General features: G+C 45.5%; 1 protein-coding gene across 1 annotated transcript in view; it reads left to right on the top strand.

Moving 5' to 3' along the window:
• LOC136561524 (histone H1-like) overlaps positions 1 to 24685 on the top strand; it is an 88189-nt gene that overhangs the window by 29682 nt on the left and 33822 nt on the right. The window lies entirely within an intron of this gene.

Raw genomic sequence — 24685 nt, 5'->3', positions numbered from 1 at the left:
AATAAGTCCCAACTGAGCATCCATCTTCATTTGAAATCTGCAGGTTTTTCCCAACTCCTGTTTAGGGCTGTTTTTAGGGGACAGGAAGAAAAAGTAAAACAGAAAGCAAAACCAAAAAATGCAGAACCCCCAAAACTCGAAAAAACCTTGAAACCCCTCTGAATCACACCTCTATTCATCTAATGCATCTCCTGGCCTAGGAAATCAGTTTTCTACCTCTGTGAAGGAAAAAAATTACAAACTCAGAGTATTCCAACTTTCCTACTCCAAGCTGGTAAGGACACTAATGCAGGTACTGCTGCATGCTCCTGATTCCCAGTCCCCACAGGAACAAAAGGCCACAAACCCACAAATCATCTCAGGGAGACAAGCAATCTTCAGAGAATCAATATAATATGCTGGAAACTAAACCAACAAATGCTCAGCCAAGATTCCTCCATTATCTTACAAATGTTTTTATTAGAACTGAAGTGAATTAGTATTACAGGAAGATGACAGAGAAAGTCAAAAAAAGAAAGCAAAATGATGGAAGGGGGGTCAGATGAGACTTTTGGACCCAGGCACAGTGACACAGAACCAGTTCCACCACATGGCAAATGCAGTGTGAGCACTGACACTGTGCCTTTCTGGCTCCCCCTTCTGCTCACTGTCAAATGAATATTGATCTTTTAGATGAAACACAAAAACTCTTCTTTAACTGTGTGCTTTTCACAGATAAAAACATTGCCTGAAGCATCCTCTTGGCCTGATCCCATTGAGTTCCAGATCTGCAGTTCTCCTTCACCTCAGAGATTCACTCAACTCTCTGCAAACAGCCAAAAGGTGAGAAAGATGAACACTTTCAGCAGGCAATTCTGCAGGAGTGGGTGTAGGGACAGAGCAAGAAAACCCACCAGGTAAAGGTTCCATACTCACACTCATCACACATGGCTTCAGAGAGAAGCACTGTGCACACCTCAGTAATGCCAAAGCAATCCTCTCTCACCCCTTTATATCAGTATCTTAATCTCCTTGCACTCCAAACATGGAAAGTTGCCTTCATGTGCCAGCTGCAGAGTGAGCCAGCCGAGCAGAATTGCCAACCACAACCTCAGCCCTGAGCCTGGGCAGTGCAGGGATCTCAGCCTGTGTTTGGACCCTGCTCTAGCAAACCTCCATCAGAAATGCCAAAGGCAGCTCTTCTTAAGAACTTAATCCACCTCCCACCATTCCCCTCATCCTCACTTGCAAAAATCCACAGGTGAGGTTTGCTTGTGCTACCAACACACCGAGAACAATTTGATGGAATTCAATAAAGCTCTCCTGCTTTCCATGCAGGCACTATTGCTTTATAGATTGTGCTGCTTTTGATGTCCTCTTTGATCAGATGTGCTCCTGAACTTCAATGGGGCTATTTCAGAGCAGCACCTGCCTGGCTGACAGCAGAACCAGCACCTTCCCATTTTTTATTTCATCATTGACTGAGAATATTTGTTCTCGACTGCAACAACTGCAAATGAGCAGGCCAACAGCTTCCCAAAAATAGACAAAGTGCAGCATTAGCAGCATATCATGCCCACCTAGTGCATTTTTTTTCTTGTTAAAAATGTATGAAGTACAAAATTCCCTCAGCACAGTGTAAGACAAAGCAAGAGCAAGTCCCTGTCCCAGAGCTGATGTCCAGCACCTCCCACAAACAGGACCTGTGGACATTGTTCATGTGCTCCATTTCCCTGGCACAGGGAGACGAGTTAGAGAAGATTTTACTCACCACAGAGAGATCAAATCCCTACACAGAGCATAGGATTGGTAGAACAAGGAAGGGAATCAGATTTTGTTGCCATGCTGCAGTTTTAGCCTTGTGATGTCCCAAGGGAGTGACACAGCCAGTGCCACCCCGCAGTGTCACCCCTGGGCTGAACTCTCCTCCTCTGGACACTTGCACAGAGGGCAAGACTGGGCAAGAACAAACCCAAGGAATTTCCCAAACCCCAGCAAACCCACAATGTGTTCTTCAGTCAGAAACTCACAAAATGGTTGAGAGGCGAACACAACAGTGCTGGGTTGACAGTTGGACTTGATGATCTTAAAGATCTTTTCCTACCTTAATGAATCCATGATTCTGTGGTTCTAAAGCCTCACACAGAGCCAGGGAGCAGTTTGCTTGGCAGCTGACTCCATCTGCTGCTTTTTTCCTGGGTGCCTGAGAGTTTTAGCTGGTGACAGATTGTCATCTGCTGACAGAGGGGAGCAGGGATGCTCAGAACCTTGTGATGCCACTTGGCTTCACAGCCACCCAAATCCCCTGGGAAGAACTCAACTTCCAGCCAAACAAAACCACAGTTCTGCTCATATCTGCACTGGAAGATCTGTAGGGCAAGAAGCCAAAGCTCCAAGGCTGGTAGGCAACAGAACCCTGAGATATTTGGCTGAAGCCTACAGAAGAGGCATGGAGGAAAACTTGCTGTAACTTTTCAATATTTCTACACAAAGAAGGGGGCAGAAAAGGGAGCAGTTTCTAAAGCATTCTCCAAAACAAGGTGCAGGGGAAGGCAGATTATTTCTGTCTGTGTGGATGATGGCAACTGTTTAGTTTAATGCACGAACACAAGAAGAACAAACAACTATTTTAACCATAACAGTTTGCTTTTCCTCACTCAATTTTACAAGCCTCTCTTGCTCCTGTTCTATTTGCAGATGCACCTGGCTGTTACCCATAGATAACACAGTGCACAACACCCTGAAAGCCCCTCAGACAGATTTGTCCTAACTTCCCTTGCAGAAGGACAGAATGAAAGAGCTCTATAATTTCTAGACAAGGAAAAATTAATTTGTTTGCAGAATGGCTCTCTGGACATGAAGTAAGCTGAGGCAAGACCAGGAAATCCTGAGGCAGGATTTCGACTTGGGGCAGAACCTCTACTGGAGAACTGCCAGATAAAGACTTTCTGGAAAGGGGAAAGGGATAGGGAAATATTAATTTAAAAACATAAGTTAAATCCAGGAAGCCATAATTTATGGCTTAATGAAAAAAAAAAAAAGGTCTAATTTGCCACAGTGTTAGAATAGGGTGATGATACAGAACAGGCTGAGAGCTGCAAGTGGCTAAGGAAGGGATCAGGAGGTCCAGACAGAACTGGGAGGAAACACTCCACAGTTATCTCCTCTGGAGGCAGCAAAACAGTGATAAATCTGTTTACAAACACATTTCCTGAGCGTGTTTATTAAAAATACAGTTTTTAGATCAATAAAATTCCCAGAGAGAAGTGTCCTGCTGGGGAGCATGGTGTGGCTCTGCCTGTGCACAGGCAGCTCTGGAGGGAGGGCTGGGAATGCCACAGGAGAGCAGGCAGGGCAGCTGGCACACAGCTACCTCAGCCCTGCACAGCAAGGTGATAAATCATCCAGGGCTGCAGGGATGATGGACGCCTGCCAAACCCTCAAAAATGTTTGAAACTTGATAAGAAAGAAACAAACAAAGAAAAAGTCAATACTATTTAAGTGCTAGTTCTCTAACTTGGGCAACATTAATAAAAAAAATTATCAGAGTATTTTATACAATTTATGCCAGAATTCATTACTCTGCACAACTTGAAAAAACCACCAAATAAGACTGAAATTAAATCCCAAATTTGTGCATCCACTTATTTTATTGAAGGCAAATGGTTTATATGTAGAAGCAGCCCTTGATGATTTTCCTGCTGCTATGACAAGGGAAAGGGGGGGCTTATTAGCTACCTCTGGCATACATTTTAACCCCACTGAGATCCTTTTCAAAAACTGCTTTCAAAAGTGAAGTAAAGAAGAGCTCCTGAACTGGTTAAAGCATCAATAACTTGTTTTGCTGGGAAAACTACGAATTCTTTTTCTGCTAAAGCTGAGGAGTTACCCTGCAGGGTACCTGAGCAAAGCAATTCACTGTGGGTCAGATCCATGCTGTCCTGCTGGGGGGCAGGGACACTCCTGGCCCTCCAATCCTGCTGCTGTGGCTGCTGCAGTGCAGTGGGAGCTCCCAGGCTGGCAGTGCTGACCCTGCCCTTTAGGCTGTGGGCAGGTCCTGCTCAGCCCCGTGCTGGGCAGACCCCAAAGCACTGCAGGGCCCTTGGCCCCCGAGGTTCACTCTGTGCAGGGGAACCACAGACATTCCCTCTCAGAGCCCCTGCAGGGAGCTGTGAATCCCTGCCCAGGGCTCTGGCCAGTGCTCCCTCCAGCTCAGTGCTGTCTCTGCAGCTGTGGCAAGGGGAAGCACTACTCAGACAAAAACTGAAGCTCAGGCACTCCCTGCAGCCCATCCCTGCACATCCCTGAGATCCCCAGGGTGGCACTGAGGCTGCCAAGGAGCCATCCCTGGCTCTGCACACAGCTGATGCTCTTTGTGCCCACCACTGCTTTGGGCAGCCAGTTCCAGGCAGTCCCAGCCCGTTCCACAAGGCAGCTCCTGCTGTGCACAGAAACAGAAATTTCCCTTCTTTCAGCTGTTTTAAGTCAGTCTTACAGCATTTCCTTCAGGTGTTTGCTAGCACTACTCTTGTAAGATTTGGTGCACAGTTCCACACTTGCTTCATCCACCACAGTTCAGATTGTCCTTCTGGGATGGCAAATCCCTCCTAAAGGAATCCACAGAAGGGCAGCACAGAACCCACAGAGGGGCAGCACAGAACCCACAGAAGGGCAGCACAGAACCCACAGAAGGGCAGTACAGAACCCACAGAAGGGCAGCACAGAACCCACAGAAGGGAAGCAGAACCCACAGAAGGGCAGCAGAACCCACAGAGGAGCAGCACAGAACCCACAGAAGGGAAGCAGAACCTACAGAAGGGAAGCACAGAACCCACAGAGGGGCAGCAGAACCCACAGAGGGGTAGCACAGAACCCACAGAAGGGCAGCAGAACCCACAGAGGGGTAGCACAGTACTCACAGAAGGGAAGCACAGAACTCACAGAAGGGAAGCACAGAACCCACAGAGGGGCAGCAGAACCCACAGAGGGGAAGCAGAACCCACAGAAGGGAAGCAGAACATGAAGTGACAGGAGCTTCTCCAATCCTTGCCCCAGCCACACACAGGATTACTCCTGCAGGATGTCCCAGCACAGGAAACACACACATTTCAGTTTTCCTGTGTGTGCTATTGTACAGTGGGAGCTCTGATCACAACCTACTGATACCTGGCCGAGAGAAACCCAGTGCTGTTGAGGAGGATTTACTGAACAGCGAGACCTCTGGTTCCAATAGAAATACTCAGCATATGGTTTTACACATTCTGGTATTAACTCAATAAAAACTGGCACAGCAGCCTTGGGCCCAGCCTGAGCTCTGCTCTGCAGAACAAGGGGTTAATCTTTTGTGTGTGAAGTACAGGTGCCTTCCAGCAGAGCCAGGTGCTGGAGCCAAGCACCAGGATCTCCCCAGAGCCCTCCAGTGCAGGGCTGTGTCCCTCAGCCACTCAGGCTGGCACTGCCCGAGTGCCCGGCAGGGGGACAGAGGGATTGTCACCTGCCAATGCCCTGGCCCCCTTGTCTCTGGGGAAACTGCTGCATGTCCTCAAGGTAGTGATTTCCTCTGTCCCATGAAGCAAAGAGAAAGTGAAGATGAAAAATAGCATTCAAAAGGTGGAAATCAGAACTGTAGCAGAGCAATTTTCTTTTGAAAACATGACAATTGCTCAAGGCACAGGAACAAAGTGGCAAATCCTATTCCCCAGTGTACTGGGATCAGCAGCAAAGTCATGATGCATCTCTGCACCTCTGAAACAGCTGCCTGGCAAGTGGAGACAGCTCCTGCTTGCTCTGCATGAGCCCTGCTCAGGTGCTCTCAGCTCAGACCCTGCTCCCACCTCTGCTCTGGGAACTCCAGGCACGGCTCAGGTCACAACGAGACCTCGGCTCCTGGGGTGAAAGCTCTTCACAACTCCCCTGATTTCCAGAGCCAAACCAGCTCCAGAGGCCCAGCCCTGGCTCACAGTGAGGATTTGTTCTGCTCCCAGGGGTTTGGGTTTCTCTGCTCTCCCCACAGCCGCACTCCCAGGCTGACCCGGTGACCACGCCTGAGCTCCACTGCAGCCCCACAGCACAGTGACCACAGATCTTTATTCCATTTAATCCAATAAAAGAACAAATTCCCCAGATCTCCTTCAACATCCTCTTCCTTAGAAAAGCACAGTGCAGCAGCCAAGACACTGGAGCACAGGTCTGTTTAGCCTCAGGAAAGTGTACACAATACCTGCCTGCCTCCCAACTTGCTGCAGCTTGTGCTGCTTTCCTCTGTGGTCATGAAATAAAATTAAAGATCAATTTAACCGCCTGGAAGAAACAAACCTATAAATAAGTAGTCATAAAACCTAGAGGACAAGACAGGAAGAAACAAAATCTAACGAACAAGAATAGAGGCTGAAAATTCAATTCCAGAACTCACGAAAGAAAAATGCAGAATTGAACAGTTCTGGGAAAGAAAGGAATTCACCATTTTTCCTGGAAGCACTTGTCAGTGATACATATGCTCTCAACAAGGCAGATTCGTGCATTTTATGGTTTTTGCACTTTTGTGCAAACTAGGAGTTGCTGCCCTGAAGATTTTACAGTCTGAGGGTGTGATCCCACTGCTGCTGTAGGTGTAACAATTTAAAAACAAACAGGATTTCATTAGCAAACATCTACATAAATAACCATTTTCTAGATGAGGATAACATGGCCCAAGACATTATAGCACAGTCTCAGAAATTATAACACACACTCCATATTTGCAAAGATGTGCAACTCCTGGAAGAATTTCCAATCCAACCTTTTCTAGTTCAGAGTGTGAAACCATCACAGAAAAAGTACAGAGGAACCAACCTGAAACTCAGCCATTTGGGGGAGAAGTGCTGGATGGGGTATACTCAATTTTTGCATTGCGTATCACAGAAAAGACACTTTGCCAAGCTAAAAGTTTCATCAAATCAGTGTCAAGGATCCTACTGACTGCTCTCCAAGCAAGATTCATCCTCACAAATGTGGCATAAGATCCTTGCCCAAAATCCAGATTATTAATAAACACTGAGAAGTAATAGAGTCAGAAGTGCCCCTCTTTGCTGCTGTAAGGAAAACAGGCTGTGGAACCCAAAGGCATCCACAAGCACATCCTTCTTAAGGATGGTGATTACAGTCTTAGGACAGATTAAGCAATATATTCAAGAGGTGAGGAAGAGGGAAATCATATTACTAAATTCTTTCACAGAGCAATTTATTTTCTCTAGTTCTCAATGTTTATTTTAGAGATTTAATATCAGATCTTTCAAACTGCAGTTCTGATGCTTCTGGTGCTTCATGGATAACTTATTAACCTGTTAGAGAGAGAATGTTTTACCCTCCAATCCAGGCCTGGAGTGTGTGATTCCTTGCTTGGCTCAGTGCCTGTGCTCCCAGTCAAGCTGAACTTGCACGCGCAGAGCTGGAGGTGTCTGCTGGGGCTGGGTGGGGATTGCAGAGCTCATATCCCAAGGGGTAAACATTTGTTGCTGCTTTTACTGCTTGCTGAGTGAGTTTTCTTCACTGCTGATTTGCAACATGACAAAAAACAAAGAGTAACTCAGAATAAGGAGTACCAAGACAAAAACAACTCTGTCTCTTTCCTTAGGGTAATAAAATATCTTGACTGTTCACCAAACACTGAGGCTGCAGAGCACGAGGATTTTATGTGTTAGGTGCTTTGCTGATTCAGAAGAGCCTTTTAATGTCACTTCCAAGTGACTCTGGAAACTCTTCTGCCTGATATGCTGATGCTGATCTTCTTCTCAGCAAGAAAAAAAAAAGATTTTCACAGATAGATCAGAATGTTCTCTTAAGTGTTTCTCTTAATTGCTTTTAGGGGAAAAAAAAGTCAGGCAGTTTCTTTCACCTGAAAGAGAATCTACAGACCTGAGTAGGTGGCACTATGTGGTAGCAACAGGAAGAGACAATTTAATAGGGTTCTTTCAGTTTCACTGGGAAAAAAACCCCTAAAATGTGGGATTCTTCCTCCAAGTTTGTTGAATTGTGAATTTGCCTTTTAGCATCCCAGTATGAGATCCTTCCACCTAACAGAAAGCAGGGAATCAACACAAAGATTTTAAGTGCAATAAGAAATAACTGTTTGTGTGTGCCCCCTGTCCCATGTCTTACCAGGCTTGTGCTGTTGGTTACAAACAATCAGAAATTTTTGAAGTATGAAGAGCCTGTTTTTCTTCATCAAACAAACAGATTTATCTTCACACAGAATATTTTGTGAGGCTTGTTTTTTTTTTGGGGTGGGGTTTGGGGTTTTTTTACTTGTTTTGGGGCTCTTTGCTGTGTTTTGTTTGGGCTTTTTTCCCCTTCACACTGCATCCCTCCCCCAGCCCTGCTGTTCCTCCTGCTGCCTCTCCAAGGAGTTGTATCCCTGCCACTGGGCTGAGCCAATTCTAATCCTTCCACCTGGGCACAAATGCAGTTTTACAAAGGCATCTTGAGACAGAAATTAAGCTACTTAGGACAGAAAAGTATTAAGTAATGAACTTCTTTTGGAATATTTATTCAGCTATCTATCTGCATTTATGAAAGCTGAGGTGAGACTGAGGAGGGGCAGGGGAACTTCAAAGCCCCAAGCCACAGGTCTCTCTTGGAGATTTTTGCAAAAACACCTGAGGAAATATGTCAAGTGGTGGGTGTTATGCAGTGATTTTTCATTAATTTTAATTACTGTCATTCTGTAGGATAGTGAGCATCCTCAGACCTTCGCCTCCAAATTGCACTGGGATTGATGCCAAATTTCTTCTCCCTCTCTGGTTCCCTCCAGCAGTATTTAGTAATGGAATCGCTTAAACATGTTTAAATAAGAAAGGAAAATGCCAAACACTTCTGAATGAGGAGGAACGTGTATCTTAAATGGCACATGAAGCCTTTATTCATAATTCTATAAACTGAAAACCTGGGCTATTTGGGATCAAATAGAAGGCTTGATCAGGCTTGAGAAGAGAGTAGATGGAACATCCCCATTTAAGGAAAAGCAAAACAAAACACAAAGTGACTCTTAACTTTTCATAAGCATTAGGAGTGCACACTGGGGGAGGAAGAGACAAAAACACAGAATCAATTCCCTCGATGGGATCTTAGTGGTTTACTTTTAAAAGAAAAAACAAACCAAACTATTTTCAGCACTAGATTTGCAATACAGGTGGCATCACCACCACCACAATTATCTTCATTATCATCACCAGCATCTCCTGCTGGCTCCCTTGAGCCATGATGACTCCAGACCCCATTCTCCCCTCACACCCCCAGCAGCCACAGGAGAGCTGCTTTTCAAACCTGGGCAGTTTTGGTGCAGAGCCCGTTTTCAGACAGGTTATTCTGACAGGCAGAGGCCCAGAGCTCCCAGCCTGCCCTGCCTGGAGCTGGCCACACACCAGCCATGGCCAGCACAGCTTGAGCCAGCTTGGCTGACCACCTCCTATGAGGCAAGGGCACAAAAGAGGGAAAGGGAAACCAGAAAATTACAAATTTTACCTTTGGAATGATCATTAATGGCTCGAGAGCAAGATCTCACTGATTTGTGATGTAATTATTCCATTAAAGCCTGAATCCTAACTGGAAGCTTAGAGGCAGCAGCAGCATCACTCCAAATTTTGTATTTTTGGGTAGCAGATGGTGGGGCAGAGGTGGCAAATCCACATTAATCAGAAGTATCTCATGAAAACTGTGCTGTATTTGCCAAACCAGAGTCTTTCTTTTCCACAAAGCCCTATTTGCAAGGATTCACTTGAATGAGACTTCCACACAGGTGTGCTGCATCCAGCATTGCAAATAAAAGGAATCCTCGCCCAAAAGCAGCTGTCAGACTGTGCTGCCCAAGGCAGTTCCCCTCCAGAGACATTCTGTTTGTCCAGTGACAAACAGCCACTCATTTTCCTGAGCTTCTCACAGTTAACCAAGGAGTAACTCACCATTTCCCCCCTGGTTTATATCCTTCCACACCCACAAATGGAGCTCAGCCACCAGCTCAGTTTTGTCACGTTGACAGTGCCAGCAGAAAGGGGAATACCTTCCACCCTGCCCACAAACAAATGCCAGCCTGGGGTGGTGAGTAAATACAGTCACCATTTCTTTCCAGATGCACCCACATTATCCTCTCCCAGCCATTCCAGTGGAAATCCTCCCCTCCCTTTGCAGGAAGGCTCCTGTCCCTGCCCCAGGCTTGCCTTGCCCCACCTTCCCCAGCTCTCCCATTCCATTCAGGTAAAGCCAGCTGGGCTTGCACAACACCTTTTACTCTATGTTTCCTACAAAAAGCCTCCTGAAGAGCTCCATCTGAAGAGGAGAGTTTGCTTGGGGTTTTTTTGGGGTGGGTCTCTTGGTGTGTGTTTGGGGTTTCCCTGTGTTTGGGCTTTGTGTGTGTCACATCCCTCCAGCTGCAGATTTCTCTCTGCACCGTCCCCAGCCCAAAGAAATCTGCCATTCTGCAGTTCACAGTGTCCTTGAGGTACAATTTTCCTGCAACTACCAGTGAAATTTTGGGAGCAAATGAGTGCTGGAGACTCTCTAAAGACCTAAATTTAACAGACAGAACCAAGGCCGAGTTACAAGTAACAGAATTACCCTTCAATGTTCAGAATGAAAATGTTAGGAGGGATTTTCTCATTGTCTCTCCAATTAGTTTTTCCCCTACAAAATATATCTAGTTATCTTGAAGCTACATTCAGCTATTTTAAATTTAGTTTAAACTCATTAACCAGCACGGCACAGAAGACTGAAGCATTTTAGACACCAGAGAGAAGATACAAAATAGTGTGATTAAAAAGGGGAAATTCTTACAGGCACAGAGTACAGGAGACTCCTAAAGATTGGGAGAGGTGAGTGACAGCAACGTGTCTGAGAGGGGAGAGATAAAGCAGCAGAGCCTGCACTAGAAAGGAGAGCAGGAGCTCCTGAGGGGACACAGACAAGCAGGAGTTGTCCCTGCCCATGGCAGGGGCTTGGAACAAGGTGATCTTTAGGTCCCTTCCCACCCAAACCATTCTGGAATCCTATGAGAAGGCAGCTTTGTGTTCTCTTTGGGTCACATTTGATAAAGCAGAGGTGAATTTCTGTGGGAGGGGATATTTCACTGTGCAAGTATTTCACCTGAGTAGATGGAGTCAGTGTAAGGCTTAAAATGCACCTGTGGACCTGAAATGCCTCTGCAGTCTCTGCCTTTTCAGAAGGCAAGGCAGAAGCAGCAGAGAGAACATCACTGCCTTCCCCATCCCCGTGCTGCATTCTCTCCTGTAACAGATAAAGCATTAATGAGAACTCTTCATGTTCCCCTTACCAACAGCCTGAAACCTTGCACTGATGAGGAACACTGAGCCCTTTTTATATCAGGACATGATGTTTGTTTACTTTTGCATGACACATTGGAGCCCAACCTTCAAGAAATGTAACGAGGTCACTCCCTTACTGGAGCTCTCTGTGGCTGTTTGGCTCTGAGATTTGGACATGTGAAGAGCCACATCTTTCAGCATCAGCAGATTTACAGAAGACATGCTCTGCTTTGAAACACAGGGAAATTGATCCTGCAGGGCTGTTTACTCCCTCAGCACACCTTGGAGTGCTCCACGGCACCTGTGGCTTGCGTAATTGCTTCTTCTCCCTCAACCAAACATCAGCAAAATTTGTAGTAGGCAAAGGTGTAATCACAGGGAGTGCTGCAGCCAATTTTCACAGCTCAGAGATAAAAAAAGAAAAAAGCTAATTAGGTACATCTATTCTGGACCTGCCTGCACTCTTTGTTTATCACCTGCCCCCTGGAGCAGCATTACTGGGGAGGGAGCTGGTTTGAGCACGTGTGATAACCTGGTACATGCACACACTTCCCTGAGTGACACTACATCCCATGAGACAACATTCAATAGAAATTCATCCAATTCGAGTTGCCTGAGCTTTTAAAATTGTTTCTCTTACATGATTCATTGGCCTTATTTCATTTTTATGTTCACACATAGAATTAATGAGGATTCTCTATTCCCTGAGGTCTACAGACAAATCCTTCCCACCCCTGTGGGCTGCAGCTCCTTTTGCCCTGACAGAAGTCAGAGCTGTCCCCCAGCAGCCCCTTGGCATGGAGTGACACATTTTCATCCACAGCAAGGTCTGGGCTGCCCCGCTCTCTCAGCCTGCCCATCACCTCTCACCTTCCTCTGCAATCCCAGGCCATGGTTTGTTCTGGACTGATCCCCACATAATGAAATCTAGCAGAGCTCATCTAGGAATGCAAGGAAACTTCATCAAGAAGTTAATTTTTCAGGAAGTATGCAAACCTTGGAATTCTTCATTTAGCAGACTTCTTCCCTCTTATTTTTTGACTCACATTAACGCAACTTCCTTGGCCTCACCTTGTCCACCTGCTCTTTTTAAAATAAGCTGTGGTCAACTGCAACATGCAGCAGTGTTGTGGCTTCAAAAAAGGCCCCAATCTTCATCTGTAACAAGCTCATGCTGCATTTTCTGCACAACTCAGAAAAAATGTTTAGAAGAAAAAACCATGTCAGAACATTAATTTGGACCAATAATACGAGCCTATTTTGTGAAGAGTTAAGTAAATCTTTCCTTTCACCATTTCCTTCTATTCCTCATGAAACTATTCTTAAAAACACCAAACCAAAACAACAACAAACCCCCAAATCTTGAAGCTTAAGAACCAACAAGGCTGCTTCCATCACCACACTCCTGGCTGGGTGCTCTGGTCCAGTCCATCAGGCTCTGAATTTGGGCTCAGCCGCTGGCTTTGGGTGCATCCTCAGTGGCACTTTGAGAAGGGGCTGCCTAACTCCCAAAATAATGAGCCCTGGCTGAGGTCTGTACATAAAATAATGGTGGAGAGGATGCAGAACTTGCCAGAATGCACATATGGGTGAATAAGGATGCTTAAGGGGATGCAGCAGTAAGGAGATACTTCTCATGTGACTGATCAGAGTGAAAACTATATTCCAGTTTATTACACTGCCTGCAGATATAAAATTCAGTGGTAATTGTTTGAACTAGATTCAGCAATACCTACCACGATCCTCTAATGAAAGAAACCTGTGTTGTCTTGCACTGTTGGATTAGGATTGTTGACTACATTGTATTTTTAGAACAGCAATAAGGATCTTTTACACTGCTCATGAAACACACAGCACAGGTTTAACCAGGCAGAACAACTTGTCTGGCTGGAGCAGAATGGCAGCAGGGAAAAAGCTGGGACTGCCTTCTGCAGGGCACGGGAGAGAGGGCTGCAGCCTTAACAATGCTAAAATTCAACTCTATTTTGTACCCTGATCAAGATTCTTTGGTGTTTGCAAAGTAAAAATGGTTCAGGTTTTGGCGTTTTGTAGGGGTTTTCCCTTCCCTTCTCTTCCCTTCCCTTCCCTTCCCTTCCCTTCCCTTCCCTTCCCTTCCCTTCCCTTCCCTTCCCTTCCCTTCCCTTCCCTTCCCTTCCCTTCCCTTCCCTTCCCAGGAAAACAAGAACATAAAGCAATGTAAAATACATGGTTTTGCTAAATTTCCCACATAAAGAAGCAGGGCTTGGAGCACAGCTGGTGAAGCTGGAATGTCACCACAATCCAGTGCACAATCCTTGCATGCAAATCAGCTACAGAAACCAGAGATTTTAGTCCCAGCTCTCCGGGATTTGACACTGATTGAGTGAATTTCAAGAAGCATGGATGAACACTTGCATTTTCTATATGCAGGAGCTGGGTTTAGTCTATTTAGGAAAATTTGATGTAAAACACTGTGAGTTGAAGGGTAATTTCTTAACTGCCAGCTCCCCTGTAAGGTTCTCACCCAGGGTAACAGGGCGTTGCACTTTTTCCCAATCCCATAGCAAGCACTGTGTCAGGTTTGTGAGGCTGAGCAGAGCTGATCTGGGTGCATCAATGCTTGGGAGCAGGACCCACCTCAGCCCTCCCCAGCAGCAGCTGCTGGGAGATCTCCAGGGCAAACACCCTCTGATTGCAGTGGAAGCTGCTGGGAAGGAAACACAAGGAGGAGGAGATGGCTGAGGAGGAGGCTCCCTCCTCTCAGCACACTCGGTTTGCAATCATATCTCCCTGCTCTTTGGGAGGAAGCTGAGCACATCCACGCCCAGTTTGTCACAAATGTGGCCCTGGAGCTGCCGGGGACATTGCAGCTGGTGGCATTGGTCAGCAGCACCAGGAGCTGTGCTCAGGACAAGGCAAACTGGAGTCCAGCTCAGGAGCGGCTGGGATGGGAAGGAGAGCACCAGAGCATGGCAGAGGGAGCTGTGGTGCTGCTGCATTTCAGTGCTGGCCTCAGGGAGGTCATTCCTGGCATTCTGATTCCCCTCTCTGCTAAGTCAGTTCTGTTATCAAGGAAGAAAATATATACCAGCCTCTTTTCTTTTGTTTGTTCTGGCTCTTACGCTCCCCTGCCAGGGCCTGTCCCGTGTCAAACATCTGCTCCTCCCTGCCCAGCAATGCTGTTTGCTGCCACCTGGTCACAAATGTCACCACGGGGCACAGGGCGAGGGCAGTGCTCAGACAGCCCTGCCTGGGTGTCACACACAGGGACTGCAGAGGGCAGGGAGCGCCCTGGCTGTGCCAGAGCACCGGGAAGGGCAGCGGTGCCAGCACCAGCGGGGTCCCACCAGAGCAAGGGCTGCAGAGCCCCAGCCCAGCACCCAGCAGTGCCTCCCCCAGCCCAACACCCAGCAGTGCCTCCCCCAGCCCAGCCCAGCCCAGCCCAGCCCAGCCCAGCCCAGGGAGTTCCTGCTGCAAGGGGGCAAGGAGAGCAGCACAGCTGGATGCAGCTGGCTCACACCACTGTGGCTCTGTGGCTGATGCTGAGCACGGCTCTCAGGGGGATTTGGCAGCCTGTGAGCTGGCTATGGTGATACCCACCTCTGCTGGGAGCAGGGCTCGGGGCGTAGCTTCATAATCTGCACTGGAATTTTCACAAGAGGGCTTTAGTACGTCAGCCACAATATTCCACTTATGTCTGGCTGCAAAGGGGGATATGGAAAAAAATCAAAAAAAGTGTTAATCAAGTGCTAATCTTGCTGCTAATTATTGTAACTGCTTACATTTGGAATTTCTGTATATGTCTCTCTTATTTTCCTTCTCTAAATGGGAGTAAAATGTACAAAAGGGCAGGTATTTCCTCCTTTCTGGTCCTACTCCACCTATTTATTGGGCCATACTACGTGCCTGGGAGTTTCATAATGGGAATTGGAAATGGAATTAAAGAAAAGGAAATTGCTACAAATGAAGCAATTTCCTGGGTGTAAACAGGGTTTGGAATTTTGAAGAACAGATTTCACATGAAAATATATTTTGTTCTGTCAAACAAATGTGACGATTTCTTGTTAGATACTATTTAGCTGAGAACACTAACAAATAACCTCGTTATGATTGCTGATGACATAAAAGAACAAGGACTGAGTGCTGAAGCCCTAATTTGGGCAGAACTCCAGAAGTTCAGTGATACTTTTGTCTCAGTAATCACATCAGGATCTGCTCTTGGCAGGTTCAACCCTAATGGATAACAATACACCCTGGACTAACTTCTCCACAATTTGTTAATTTGCTTTACAAACATTGAGACTGGAGGAGCTAAATCCCATGGACTGCCACCAAGAGTGAAGCTTGGTGCCATTTTATGACACCATTTGGATACCTGGGTGTCTGCACAAGGTACAGCCCAGCCTTGGACACTTCCAGGGGTGGGGCAGCCACAGATTCTCTGGGCAATCTGTTAAATTATCTCAGAAATACCAGTCTGAGCTTTTACTCATTTAAACTTCTTAAATAATTTCCCTCCTCTTTCTTTCAGCACTGAGGGTTGGACATTGAGGGCTGATCTTCACATCAGTGAGTGGCTTTGAGTGCAAAAGATTCAGTTAACTTGCCTAAACTAAAAGAGATAGTTTAAAGTTTCTGTATGAACTGATATTTTCTGAACACCTTGTGGATAATCCTATGAGCAGCCTACAGACAGATGGTTGATTGGAAATCACATTGGTTTGGACACTCAGGGTGATTTCAGCCCTCTGAGGAGCCCACTGAAGTTACCTGCCTGCCATGAAGAATGCATGTGGTGGTGTTTGTTTTCTGCATGTTCTACAACTGAAAAAAGTGAAAGTATTACAAACACTGTAAACACTGTCTCCTGCCAGTGTGCATAATTTTGTTAGGGTTTTTTTTTGGGGGGGTTTTTTTGGGTTTTTTGGTTTTTTTTTTTTTTGGAAACTCTTTGAAGGCTTTGGATCAAATTTAGAGGTAATAAATTCCATTTTAGCCCTCTCTCTTCCAAGTGTGGCCTGGTGATTGTGTGCACCATAAAACATCAGTATCAAAAAGCATGAGAGAGCACACCCACTGCAAGGCATGAAATGGATTTCAGCACCACACACTGATGTTCCACTGAGGCAGAACGTGTGGTTAGCTGTCTATCACAGCAGCAAAAGTAAACCCTGCATGTACCAGAGGTAAGAAAATCATTCATCCAAGGATAATCAACTTTTGGAAATCATTCACTGCTGCTATAACTGAGCACAATGCACCAGCAATTAGTTGTGCATCATTGCTTTTAAATTGCACAAAGCTGGCTGCAGTGGGGGTGGTGAATATTTGTTAAGCTGAGTTTATATGAAATAAGAGATCACCTGGAGGAGGAATATTACTGGAATTTACGTTTCAGGTCATATCTGGGAATTTACATTTCAGTTGTAGAATGTCTCCTCCTGGCTTCCACAACCAATGATGTCATAGATCAAAGATACTGTGTATCTTAGAAAGCCCTGCTGAAGACACAATGAATAATTCAAGGCTTGCAGACCAGCTCCTGCTCTTATTTGTACTGGAGTTAATAAGAAGTGATTCCACTGAAGCCAAGGGAAAGTTTTCTTCCAGTGTGAGGGATAAGAAAATGGGAGAAACAGAGCGCACCTATGGCTTTGCTGCCTTCCAGAGGGTGTCAGACCCAGAGCCCACCCAAGTTAAGGGAAATTCCTGGGCTGCCCTCCATGGAGAGAGGCCCTTGGAGAGCCTGCAAACCTCCAACAGGAGCCAGGCAGCTGAACCCTGAGCCCAAGGATCTCCTGGAAGCATTCGATGATAGACCACAAGAACTGATTGCACACACAGGAAGGACAGTGGGAACACAGATCTGAACAGGCACCGACTCTGCCTTTGGATGGGGCACCAAGGAGAGCACTGCTCTTTGTATGAACGTTTGCAGCAAGAGGGAAGAACCTGGTAATGTTTTGTAATCACTTGCATGCAGTCCTGGGAAGAACAGAGAAAAACCCAAACAAAAGCATGGAGATGTGGGTGTCAAACAGCCAGTGCCAGTCCCAGAGCAGCATCACCCCTGGCACTGCCAGAGTGGCACACAGCCTGGGGGCACACGCTGCCCCTGGGCACCACCCTGTCCTGTCCTCCTGCTCTGCTGCCTCCTCCTAAGGTGCCCTACACTCCCTGCTCTGCTGGGCTACAAACTTGGGATGGAACTGCCACAGGAACTAACTGATCCCTTCATAAAAATACAAAATGTAATGCAAATCCAGCTTCTACTCAACAGCTGAGAAAGACAAAATAAAGCACATGGTGACTGTCCTAACCTTTGTTTCTCAAGGCTTATTGGTACCACTGATATCTCTGTAACTTTCCTTTCACACACTCCTGTTCTTGCCTTCACTTCTTCTTAACTTTCACTTCACTACTCCTGATCCTAGAGACCTGCCCCCAGTCTTGAAGCCTCAGATAAGTCCTGACTTTTCATTTAAATCCTTCTGTCAAGCACCTTTCTCTAAGAATCCTTGACTGTAATTTCAGATTCTTATCTTTTTTCTTTCCTGTGTGCTTGTAAGAGTGATTTAATTTTTTTTTTATAGGAAATTTTCAGCAGCCTCTATGTCCCTTTATGCTGCTGTGCAGGAGCAATTTCATGGACACTGGAAAAGTCAGAAATACCTCTGGGTAAAGGGAATGCCTGGCTGAGTTAATAGAGAGCCCCAAGTTACAGCAGACGCCTCCATAAAAGCAACTGGAAGGAGCAATAAATACCATTATCATTTACAATTACAATATAAGCACTGTCCACCACCCGCCTGGCAGTTCAAAAGTGAGCTATGAACTCCATCAGCAGCCTGTTTTGCTTTGAATAATTACTTTTATAAGAGAACATTGATCAAAGGCATTGGTAGCAAGTTTAGTGAAGTGTTCATCATGTACAAAGTTGCTGGAAAATTACTCAGCCCTGAACTCAGCTCTGCCAAAATCAGGTAAACCATAAATAACCAGGGTTAAAGATGAACAGTCAGCTCTGAACAAAGGAATTCCAGGGACAGCAAAGCATGGCTGCAGTCTGAGCAGCGATGGGTGGATTTTGGAGCAGTGGAGGAGAGCAGCTCACCTCTGTGCAAGCTGTTCAGGCCACCAGAAACCTGTAATGACAATAATGCAAAGACTCTTGGTGACATCTAAACAATTGCAAAGACAGGGAAACACTGGAGATACAGGGAGAAGTTCTTAATATGTGGTTGTAAACAGAGAAAATAATTCAGGCTTTCTGGAAGGAGCTCACCCAGCTGAAACATGGGCCATCTTTTGCTCAGGGCTGCTCAGTTTTCTGCAGAAACTGAGGTTTAGTGAATGGTTGTCTATAATTTTTAGCACATTTTCAGCTAGTTAATAGCTGAACCACTTCCCCAGTTTGAGAAAAAACATTTTTGCCCAGTGTGGAAGTAAACTCAGAATTTCAAGCAATTCACTGTGCACCTGCTGAACCCACAGGTACGTATATTCATTCCTTATTTCTTTTTCAGGGGGTCAGGGAGGGAACCACATTAAAAATGTTCTCTACCAAATGCTCATTGTAGGGTTATAATCAATGAAAGTAAATTAGAGAGGGCAAAGCAGATGCTGCTTGAATTAATTTCCAGTCTTCTGAAGCAGTTAAAGCTCCTTCCAGCACTGGAGCACATGCCAGCATGAGCCCTCTTGCTCTTTTAATGCCACTACCAACATATTGGCTAGTATTTGTCACTGAGAAAAAGTTACATTTTCTCATTCCTTGTTGAAGTTCACATTCAAGACAAAACTCCAAGGAACTGAATTTGACCTTGAACCGATTCCAAAAATTTAGTTTGTGCACTTCCAGTTGAAAGAAAAATCAGGGATCCTGGCTCAAGGGTGAAATGGAAGCCTTGTTTGAACTACAAAATTAGTGCAGTTTGAGAAAAATGACTGTATAGTAAGGGAACATAAATTAAAGGTAAATCATGAAAACAATGAAGTTTTTTTAAAAATAAAATCGCTTTCCGTTAAAAGCCAATTATTTCTCTAGAAGTCAAACTTATTTTCAGTAATAACACTGTTCACTAGTAGACCATGAAGACCTGTACATGTCTGAAATATGTAGAACTTTTAATATGCACAACAGAAACTGGATGTTGGAACGGTGTCAAAGAGTCTCTGTGAAATTACAATGCAAGTCGGGCCGCATGAAGTAATCAAAGTCTCCATTTATTAAAATGTGTTATTTATGACTTACAGAAAATATTTCTGGTCTGTGAAAGAGAAATGAGTTAAGAATTAACCCTTTTAATATTAAGAGGTTCCTTTTTTTCATTAAATACACAAATGCTCAATTTTATTCATGAAGCAGGCAAAACAGAGATGCCAAGTCTCCCACATTATCATCTACTGGATTCATTCTCTAGCTAATAAATCTTCTGATTCACATTTTCTGCCTGCAGAATGCTGATGCCTTCCCTGCTGGCTGTGCTGCTGCCAGGGTGTCTGTGAGGATTGCCCTGGCTGCTGGCACAGGGTGGCACAGTCCCACAGCCCTGCAGGGCAGGCAGGGAGCTGCAGGCTGCTGCAGAATGGTTCATGGCTGGTGCCAAGATATGCTGTGAAAAGGGAGACAAAATAGCTCATCAGCACAAGCACTTGCTTTGCTTGTAAAATAAAAGCCTTGACAATCTTATTTTTATTTTTCTTTGTTGTTTGTTTGTTTTGTTGTTATTGTTTTGGGTTCTTCTCTTTCCTCTTCTCTTCTCTTCTCTTCTCTTCTCTTCTCTTCTCTTCTCTTCTCTTCTCTTCTCTTCTCTTCTCTTCTCTTCTCTTCTCTTCTCTTCTCTTCTCTTCTCTTCTCTCCTCTCCTCTCCTCTCCTCTCCTCTCCTCTCCTCTCCTCTCCTCTCCTCTCCTCTCCTCTCCTCTCCTCTCCTCTCCTCTCCTCTCCTCTCCTCTCCTCTCCTCTCCTCTCCTCTCCTCTCCTCTCCTCTCCTCTCCTCTCCTCTCCTCTCCTCTCCTCTCCTCTCCTCTCCTCTCCTCTCCTCTCCTCTCCTCTCCTCTCCTCTCCTCTCCTCTCCTCTCCTCTCCTCTCCTCTCCTCTCCTCTCCTCTCCTCTCCTCTCCTCTTCTCTCTTTAACCCTAGTCTCCCTATTCACCTTTAGAGGAAAAAGCTGAAGGACCAGCACAGCATTCTCCACCAGTGCTGTTCCCTGTATTTGGTCAGATGCAAAACCAGCTGTTATGAATTTTGAAAAATGTGGGTTCAGCTCATCTGACTTGAAATGTGTGGCCAAAAGGTGTCCCCAGAGCCAGTCCCAGGGGGTTGGCAGCTGTGACCCTTCCAGCCTGGGGCCAAACCTGCCCTCATCCTCCCCTTGGTCCTCCAGGGCTGCTGGATCACCCCAGCCAGGGGAAATTGGGCAGGAAGTCATCCAAGGCTGGATGTGGCTCTGCTAACAGGGACTCCATCCCCAGGGAGAGCCCCAGGCCCAGCCCTGCTGCAGGGCAAAAGTCCTGACTCAGGGAAGATGCTCACACTCCTCACACATGGACACACTCCCCTCTTCTCAGCTGCAGTCTGGATGTATGATAGATTTTCATGTGGAATGTTAATATTTTATGTGTACAAATTTTTTCCCTTTTCAGGAAATTTCATGCTTTGCCTCTTATTCCAAATTTTCAGCTGAATTTGAAAAACACATTTTTATATATAAAGTAAAAAATTAATATTTTGACTTACACATAATTCATGGTGCAATTCACCACAGGGAGTGATTTGCTGCAGTTCCCTAGTGAGGGTTCCTTGGCTCAGGGTCTCCTGACTAACTCAGGTGACAACAGCTGACAACTGATTGATAGGAACAGCAAGTTCTAAATCAATCCAGGACAAAAGTGGATGATGCAGGAGATACCTGCTGCTCTCTGCAGTTCTGTGCTCAACACACTGACAATAATCCTAAATATCTACATCTCAAAGTATGAACTTGTTATCAGAGAGTCCTGGAATGCTTCGGGATGGGAGTCACATAAAGCTCAGCTCATCCCGCCCCAGGCATGGGCAGGACACCTCCCACTGCCCCAGGCTGCTCCCAGCCTGTCCAGCCTGGCCCTGGAGCCTGCCAGGGATGGCAAAGTAAAAGATTTCTCCTGTTCTTGCCCCGGAGAAGGAATGGGTGGGAAAAGCAAGGCAGGGACAGACAGACACATCAGGAGGCTTTACCAAAGTTGGCAGCCCCAGTGCTGGGGCAAATAAAGCTCTCAGCACCTGGCCACAGCTGCACAGCAATTTTTAAAAGTGTACAAAGTGCAAGTTCTTGTTCAGCTACTGTGAATATATGAAAAGTTTGCATAAAACACACAGCAGTGGTGCTCTGCTGCTGGTTTTGTACAAATTCAGGAAAATGCCTTTAACACACAACAGCTCCTTGCACTGCATCTGTTCTGTGAGGCTCTGCTGGGCTTTTCAAGCCTCAGTATTGAAATGATGGTGGGTTTAACACTTTCCAAAGGCTTTCAAGTCTGAATAGTTCAGACCTGAAGTAAGTCTTCCCTTAGGGATTTAATGTATTTAATTATCTCTGAAGTTTTATCCATCATAATAGCTAAGTGAAATCATTGCTCTTGTATAGAACAAAGGGAAGCCAAACATATAAATCAATATTTGATTTTTTTTAAGTTATTTACTGGAGTAACACATGACAGACACTGAAACAGTAAAAGAATTCCCAATAATTATTTTTTTACAAACTAAAAACTTAACAAAAGGTTTTTTTAAAACAACAAAATTCAAGACTAATTAGCCAAGAAAAATAGAAATGTCAGCAGCATGGTGGGAGAGGCAGAAGGATGAACAGCAGAGACTGGTAATTACTTCTGCATTACCTCTGTGGGGTTAGTTAAGACTTGACTGGTCAGTGCTTTTATGAAAGTGATCTTGAACTCACCTCAAGATGCAAAAGACCTTCACAAAAGCCCTGGGTAGTGAGACCATTTTGTGAGAGTTGTTCCACTGGGAACTTGGTAGTGCTTTCCTTTGTGGTCACATCCTTGTGCAATCTCTGGAGCTCAGAAAGGGCTTGGGGGACAGCAGTTGTTTTCCAGTTCTGTTTTTCAGCAAATCATAGCATTCCTCCCCCAGGATGCACAAACCTATGGATCCCATGCAGTCTGTGAACTGTGTACCCAGGTGGAATTCAGGGGATTACCTCAAAGTGCAGAACACCTCCATTTTCTTATTATTATATCCCTAAACTTTGTTTTACACTGCATGTATTTCCTATCATCCTATTAAATACACAATCTACAAGGGATACAATTTGAATCATTTTCCAACCAGGCATAAAAAAATGGGTTAATTCTCAAGCCCATTAATCAATGCTTTGCCTCTTGGCACGGATGGGTCCCTCGTTCCCCCCTTGCAGAGGTGGTGCTTGGAGCTGCTGCCCCTGCACTGGAGCTGGGCAAGGCCCCTGCCAGGGTGGCCGTGCTCACACTGCCCTGGGGGAGCCAGCAGTGGCACAGCAGAGAGGGAACAGATCAGAGAGTGCAGCCCCCAAACCTGCTCGCATCTGTCCCCCCTGCAGTACCTGGAACTCCTCTGTCCTCCCTCCAGCTCTGGGACATCAGCAGGGCCCCACCCTGCTCAGACAGACAAAGGCAATGCCACTCCTCTGATAAGGAAGTTTGAAGCATTTCCTTGGATTTATCAGCTCCCAGTGTTTCCTGGCCCAAGGAGGGTGAAATCTAAATCTCATCTCCTGTGCTATTGCAAAGGATACAAGGACAAAGCATTCCCCAAAAATACAATGTGGAGAGGTTTGATAGAAATTAGAAATCAGCATTTTATTCTGTTGGATGTGACTATTGCTGACAACAGTGGAATAACAGCTTTATAAAGGAGATTCAAATGGAATCCCAATTTACAAACAATAAAATAAAAGCACAGGGAGGAAAACAACTTGCACATCTTCCCAAGGGGAACCAGGATTCCTCAGGGAATAGAATCCAAGAGCCCACATCACAAAATCCGTGTTAGAGGTCATCCATTTGGCAAACATCATGGTGAGTAACAAATGGTAACCAGAATCTATTCCAGTTGTGCATTGGGTCTCAGGTACAGCCAGGTGTGCATCCAGACTGGATTCTCCCTATTTACAGAGGAGAGGATGCAGTGAAGGACCATAAAACTGAGCCACACATTGCAGAATTAATTCCAGATGAAAACTGGAAGGAGAAACACAAGCACAAACTGATCAAGGAACAGGATGTTCTGTAAATTTACCACACCTGGAGACATGTTCAATTCAAGGAAAATAAATTATCCCAACCAGACTGTTAGAAAGTGAGTTCCTGGGCCATTCTGGTGCTCTGTTTAAAGGTAACCCTGCAGCAGTTAGATACCAATCACATCACCACCACAAATATCACAAGAACTTAGAGGAAAGGAGCTGCAGTCCAACACATCCACCCAAGTTTCTTTAATCCTTTTTTCCTTCAGGCAAACTCCAGACTATTCCCACCTGCCTGCTGTACCCTTGCTGATCAGTTACCCTGCTCTGCTGGAAGTGAACCTGCTGCAAAAGGTTAAGGTGGCTGCACTGTCACAGAGCCAATCAATACAAATGTACAAAACTCTCAAGAGAAGAGAAGAGAAGAGAAGAGAAAAGAGAAGAGAAGAGAAGAGAAGAGAAGAGAAGAGAAGAGAAGAGAAGAGAAGAGAAGAGAAGAGAAGAGAAGAGAAGAGAAGAGAAGAGAAGAGAAGAGAAGAGAAGAGAAGAGAAGAGAAGAGAAGAGAAGAGAAAAGTGCCTGAATGGCACTGAGGTCCAGTTCAGGAGCTGTCTGACAGGGACCTTTTGTGCTCTTTCCTTCAATAAAAGGTGTTGCTTTCAGAGACTACTCCTTTAACCAGCCCTAAAATGGTCAAGAAGGATGTCCTGGGCACAACACCTGTCTGAGACATCAAGTTTATTGATTTAGATAATTTGCTGCAAAACAATGCAACCTCACAGAAATTTGCTCGTTCTTTGGTTTAATAAGAGCCTTAAAATGTAAAGGTCTTTGGCTTACACCCTCAGAGGACATCAAGGACACCAGAAGAGGTAAGGTTTACCAAGAGAATTTTGTCTATCCTGCCAGTGAGCTGGAGGTGCCACACTGCACAGCCCTCCCTCCTTGGGCACCATTCTGTGTTTGGCTGCTTTGTTCAGAGGATCAGTAGAAAAACATTTTAGTGACACAGTCATGGTTAAATTGGGATACCTGTGCTCTGCAAACAGCATCCAGAGTGGCCTGCCTTACAGAACTCACTAAACTTCCTTTAAAAATTGGTTGTCACTACCAATCTGGAGTCATTTTGGATTGCTGTCTGCTTTTCCAGATGCCCCATGTACAGGTTAGGAGGCTGCAGAACTGACCTTGTTCAAAACTTTGCATGTT

The sequence above is a fragment of the Molothrus aeneus genome, chromosome 12 (assembly GCF_037042795.1).
Source record: "Molothrus aeneus isolate 106 chromosome 12, BPBGC_Maene_1.0, whole genome shotgun sequence".
NCBI lineage: Eukaryota > Metazoa > Chordata > Aves > Passeriformes > Icteridae > Molothrus > Molothrus aeneus.
The sequence above is the reverse complement of the archived record's forward strand: the minus strand, read 5'-3'. Positions and strand labels throughout refer to the sequence as shown.